The sequence below is a fragment of the Nerophis ophidion genome, linkage group LG12 (assembly GCF_033978795.1).
Source record: "Nerophis ophidion isolate RoL-2023_Sa linkage group LG12, RoL_Noph_v1.0, whole genome shotgun sequence".
Taxonomy (NCBI): domain Eukaryota; kingdom Metazoa; phylum Chordata; class Actinopteri; order Syngnathiformes; family Syngnathidae; genus Nerophis; species Nerophis ophidion.
Window position 1 is genome coordinate 30,067,346 of NC_084622.1, and position 5,946 is coordinate 30,073,291.

At 37.2% G+C, this 5,946-nt stretch overlaps 1 protein-coding gene across 1 annotated transcript in view; it reads right to left on the reverse strand.

Annotated features, from left to right (window-relative positions):
* Positions 1–493: 493 nt before the first annotated feature.
* cmip (c-Maf inducing protein) overlaps positions 494–5,946 on the reverse strand; it is a 107,414-nt gene continuing 101,961 nt past the window's right edge. The window contains exon 21 of the mRNA XM_061917338.1: positions 494–5,946. This exon is cut by the window's right edge and continues 1,878 nt beyond it. The gene's annotated coding sequence lies outside the window, so the exon portion shown is untranslated.

The window sequence follows — 5,946 nt, forward strand, 5'->3', positions numbered from 1 at the left end:
GCTTCTTCGCACAGCATGTTTTTAATTGTGATGAGAACAGACTCTTCTGCAAAAAGATGCCAAAGCAGACTTTTTTCACAGCCGAGCCTGTCTGCTCGTGACGAGAGGCTCAAGAGAGGACTTTGCCTATGTTAATCAGAATCAGCTTTATGTACTGTAAATGGATTTTTTTATTTTTATTATTGTAACAATATGGTTGTTAAAGTTAAGTAGTTTTGTGATTTCTGATTGTCTGTGAGAACACCAGAGCAGCACATACAGGACAGCAGCTTGTCGTCATCGATGTTTTGGCTTGTCAGTAGTTAATTCATCACCTTCCTGTTATGTTTGTTTGATATACAGTACTGTATATTATATTCTAAAATACAAACCTTCACCAAAATATGGACTTTTTTCGAGGCTTGAAACCTTTCGGTATTTTTGCATTGTTTCTTATGGAGAAATTTGTAATGTAACAGATTTTAAAAAAACAAAAAAAAACAAGACAACTGGAACATATTCACAGACAATTTATTTCTGCTTAAAATTATTTCACATCACCTTGAAGATCATTTTTGTTTTATTACAGCCACAGAACATTAGCAGCAGCAATAATAATAACAATAATAATAACAACCCAGCAGTAGAAGCAGACCGATGCTGAGAAAGACCAAAAATGAAGGACAAACAAGATGCGCACCCTTTACAGCTGCCAAAAAAATAAATAAATATAGTAAGGGATAATAAGATTTTTTTTTTCTGTTTCAGTCTGTCAGATGTGTCAAATCTGACTTTACTCCTTAAATTGTATGTTTTTTTTTCTATTTAAATGATTGTTTGTGGTGAGTTCAACAACACAAACATGTGATGATTGAGAAAGCAAGAGAGGGGAAAACACAACAGCGAAAGGAGGAAAGCCCCACATACAGAAATAGGAAAAAAACATAGGCACCTGTAGTCCAACCATAATATGAACAAGTGGCTCAATTAGCATTGAGAAAAGTCGTCAATTCTTGGTGAAACATAGATAAATTGCTGTTTCTTTATTACGTCTAACACAGGGGTGTCCAGACTTTGTCCACTGAAGGATGCAGGAGTCATTTTTGCCACATTTTGTACAGAGAAGCTACAGTTCTGATCAAAATTATTCAACCCCCACACAATTTTGGTGTTTTAGCAAGTTGGACATTTATTCCGTATTTTGTTTATAGTCATATCAAATAAAGATGCGTCAAATAGACAAATGCAACTTGAAATACAACATTATATTTTGTAACATACCAAACAGTGTCATTTCTGTTAATATATCATTGACAAAATTATTCAACCTCTTAAAGATCATAACTCTTAAGAACAGAATTTGAATGAGATCTTTTCAATCAGGTGTTGAAAACACCTGTAGGTGTGATTAGAACCATAACGAGCAACAATTAAACTGATTGAAAAAGACTGACGCTCAGCTTCTTGTAGATGGTCAATGGTGTATTTGCAACATGGTGAAGTCCAGGGAGTGGTCAAAGAAGTCAAGAGAGGAGGTAATTTCTCTTCATAAGAAAGGATATGGATATAAGAAAATAGCAAAGACATTACACATTCCAAGAGACACAGTAGGGAGCATGATTCGCAAGTTTAAAGCTAAAGGCACAGTGGAAACACTACCTGGGCGTGGTAGAAAGAGGATGCTGTCCGGTATTTGAAGCGTACAGTGGTGAAAAACCCCCGGGTAACAGCTGAGGTACTACAACAGGACATTGCAGAGGGGGGAACGCAGGTTTCGTCCCAGACAATAAGGCGCGCACTACGAGAAGAAGGCCTCCATGCCAGAACTCCCAGGCGCATCCCACTTCTGACTACCAGGCACAAGAAAAATAGACTCCAGCATGCCAAAAATAATCTGGACAAACTCCAAAGGTTTTGGGAAACTGTTCTATGGAGTGATCAGACAAAACTGGAACTCTTTGGGCCTATGAACCGACATTATGTCTGGAGGAGAAAAAATAAAGCTTACAAAGAGAAGAACACCTTGCCTACTGTTAAGCATGGTGGGGGGTCAATCATGCTCAAGGGCTGTTTCTCTGCCTCAGGTACCGGGAATCTCCAGCGCGTTCAAGGCATTATGAATTCTATTTCCTACCAGGATATAATCGCTGCAAATTTCATGAAGTCAGTGACGAAGCTGAGGCTTGGGAGACGTTGGACCTTCCAACAGGACAACGATCCCAAGCATACCTCCAAATCAACATCAGAGTGGTTGCAGAAGAAAGGCTGGAAGACTCTGGAGTGGCCTTCACAGTCGCCAGACCTAAATCCTATAGAAAACCTGTTGTGGGACTTGAAGAAGGCAGTTGCAGCACGCAAGCCCAAGAATATGAATGAACTGGAGGCCTTTGCCCAAGAGGAATGGGCTAAAATACCTGTAGATGGTTGCAAGAAGCTTGTGTCCGGTTATGTATCACGTCTGAAGGATGTAAATACCGCCAAAGGGTGTTCTACTAAGTACTAAAGATGCATGTAACTAGGGGGTTGAATCATTTTGTCAATGAGATATTAAGAAAAATTTACTTTTTTGGTATTTTGTAAAATACAGTGTTACAATTTAAGTTGCATTTGTCTATTTGACACATCTTTATTTGATATGACTATAAACAAAATACGGAATAAATGTCCAACTTGCTAAAACACCAAAATTGTGTGGCGGTTGAATAATTTTGATCACAACCTTAAATCTGAAGCAGTGTCCACGTTTTGCTATCTGAACAATTCAGAACATAGATGACATAGCAAATGAGTGTCGTATTTAACAATATATAATTAAAGTGGTATATTGTTAAATACCACTTTAATTGTATTGTTTAGAATATGTTTAGGGCCAATTAAACCATTAAATCTTGCTGAACAGAAAATGGCTCCCAGGCAGAACTTTGCCTAAAAGAAAGCTGCATTCTGCTGGAATGTCTTTGCAAAAAAACCCAGGCAGCTTGACATTTTCCAAACACATAAAGATCTGTCAACCAGCGTCGGTGAAATTGTTGGTTGCTACAAAACATATGTGCAAAAACAAATCAAACTGACATAAACTCTGTGGGGACCGCTGTGGATTTTGGCTGTACAGTAGTACCTCAACTTAAAAGTGTCCTAACTTAGGGCCTGATTTACTAAAGGTTTGCGTGTACTAAAACATGTGCAAACTTGATTGCACGCGCGAAGCTGATCTACTAAACGTGTGCAAAGTGGATTACGTGAGCAGAAAATTAGGTCCAATACATTTTGCGTCTTTATCCTCATTATTATGCAAAATATATCCTGATCATGACATCCTGTCCGGCACATTAAATATGCGCGGTGGTCAAGTCAGCGTCTCTTCTCATTTGGTACTCGGCGCCATTTAGCCTTTCTTCCAAGAAAAATGCCCAAGACTTGCGTCGTTTTCGGCTGTACGAAGCATTCAAATCACGGAAAGGATAAACCATAAATTGCCCGACTTAAACAAGTTGAAAAACTTATTCGGGTGTTACCATTTAGTGGTCAATTGTACAGAATATGTACTGTACTTTGCAATCTACTAATAAAAGTCTCAGTCAATTAATAAAAAAAAACACTTTTCTTCGAGTTCCCTCAAAAGTAAATCAAGATGGGCCAAAAGGTGCAGGATTTTTTGAAATGACAAGGACGAAGTGGCACACACTCAGTCGAAGAAGTTTGCGGTGACCACTTTGTTAAAGGTTAGTTTGATACATTTTTAATATAGTTTACCCCTTTAGTGTTTCCCATTGAAGTATATCTTGATATTGTTTTATCTTCATTTAAAAAAAAAACGTAAACCACAAAGTCAGGCTCAATGTTACTTTTTCAGGAAATGTACTTTTACGTCTCCCATCTTGTTTGTTTTGTACACAAATGTCTCAGAGTACATATGATAACAGGACAAAAATTAAATACGGTGATGCATCAGTAATTGTTAATTTGTTAACTAGAAATGCAGTTACAGGTGTCAGTTGTCGAGTGCTCGTAGTCGCTGTTTGTTTACAAGGACGCAAAGTTGAACGCACTTTTACAATCCCAACGATGCATACCTTGACCCAGTCACACACAAAGGAGTTGTGTACCTCTTTGCGTTTTCAAGGTTTCTATTTTAGAATTACGTCTAGAGCACCAGACAGTTAGACATGTCTAAGAACTCCACCAACGGATAATCCTTGATATCCCGCGACGGATCTTCTTTAGATTTTTCGATTGTATCTGCTTTTTTTTGCAGGAAGATCTAGGCCCCCAGTGTACTCGGATAGTTCGCACTCTGTTTGCTACACAACAGCAATCTTGGCCTGGTTGACCACGACTGTTTTTCACTTCCCCGTGATGGAATACAAGCAATACTGGGAGAAGAAAATGCTATCATATTTTTTTTAGCACACGCAAAGTGATTTATCAACACTCATCACTGTTTTGCAAGCATTATTTTGCGTTTTATTTAGCAGGTGTCGGAAGGAAGTGAAAATACAGTTCCATACACTGCTGCAGGATCTGTGCTGGTCAGACGGTTAATGTATGCCTTATTGTTTTTTTTATTATTATTATCTTTATTTTGTTATTTAATTTTTTTTTTCATTTTGGATTTTTTCTAGTTCATGTAAGCTTTTCTCAATGGATGAGTGAATGTGTGTGTTTGAGTGGGGAGGGTAATTGTTTTGTTTTGTTTGGTTTTATTTGCTTTGTCTTGTTTTTCCTGTTGGTTATATGTTTTGACTGGTGTTATTTTTTGGAAAATAATTATTACAAATATAAATAAAAATTATTAAAACAAATATTAAGCATATTACTTATTTAAGAAATTAATATATTTGTATTTTTTAGAGCTGCTATGAGGACTTCAGAGGCTGAATACATCTAATTCAATTCCTTTTGCCGTTTTTCCCCACAGAATATATATTTTATATTTCTTATATGAAAAAAAGGATTTAAGTATAATTTTTTTTGCATTTTGAGCAGAGTAATGTGCAGCCTCTCCCTAATGACCAAACTTTCAGCTGGAAAACAAAAAAGCGGTGCCAATGTACAGTAAATGCACCACAAGACTGCTTCTAAAGTGTACATATCTCCTGCTTGTTTAAAAACACAGCAAAACGCTGCAGGTGCTGTAGCAGCCTGTTAACATGAACATGTGCAATAAATGAGAGTATCTGTGGTGATGCCCTTTATAGTACATGCTAGAGGAGGGCAATCTTTGGCCACCTCACGATTCCGATTCAGGAATCTTGAAGTGCTGAGCAAAATAAGTAGTGGATGGTATTAATGAATTAAAAAAAATAAATAAAAATCATCAAAAATTTGACGGAAACAGCTGCTGATGGTGTGTTTGACAGAAAGGTGGCTGGAAGGTGATACCGTAGAAGTCCACTTTCCAAGGTAAATGTTGTACATTATTATTACATTACTTCATTAAACTATTGTAATTGTTAGTTGTACATTATATTTAACTTTTTATACAGTATTTACTATCCAAAATTCATGTTAGATCTTAAAAGTGTGATGTTCAAGAGGGGCAAGCACCAATTACATTGATATCAATACGAAATACAAGTGTTTTGAGTCAAGAGGTCGGTCACGGAACCCATTAAGCTCCTAAGTTGAGGTACCACTGTACTTTTATTTCCTCCATGCATTTACTGAGATTTTGTCATAGATTTGCACCAATCAGCTCTCTATTTTCTAGTTGTTCAAAAGGAATAATAGGTCCACATGTAGCGTACAAATGTGACAGTGGTTATCAATCAAGACAAAACATGGAATTGTAAACACAAGTACAGCAATTGAAGGACATTTGGCCATTGAAGGTGGAGCTCCTGAAAGAGTCGGGTAGCAGTTTAACAGCACTTTTGTTGAAGGAAATGCTTTTCATAAATAGAGTGGTCATCCTGTTTGGTCAAGTCTCAGTTAATAGTACAAATGAGTAAGTACAGCCTCAGCTTG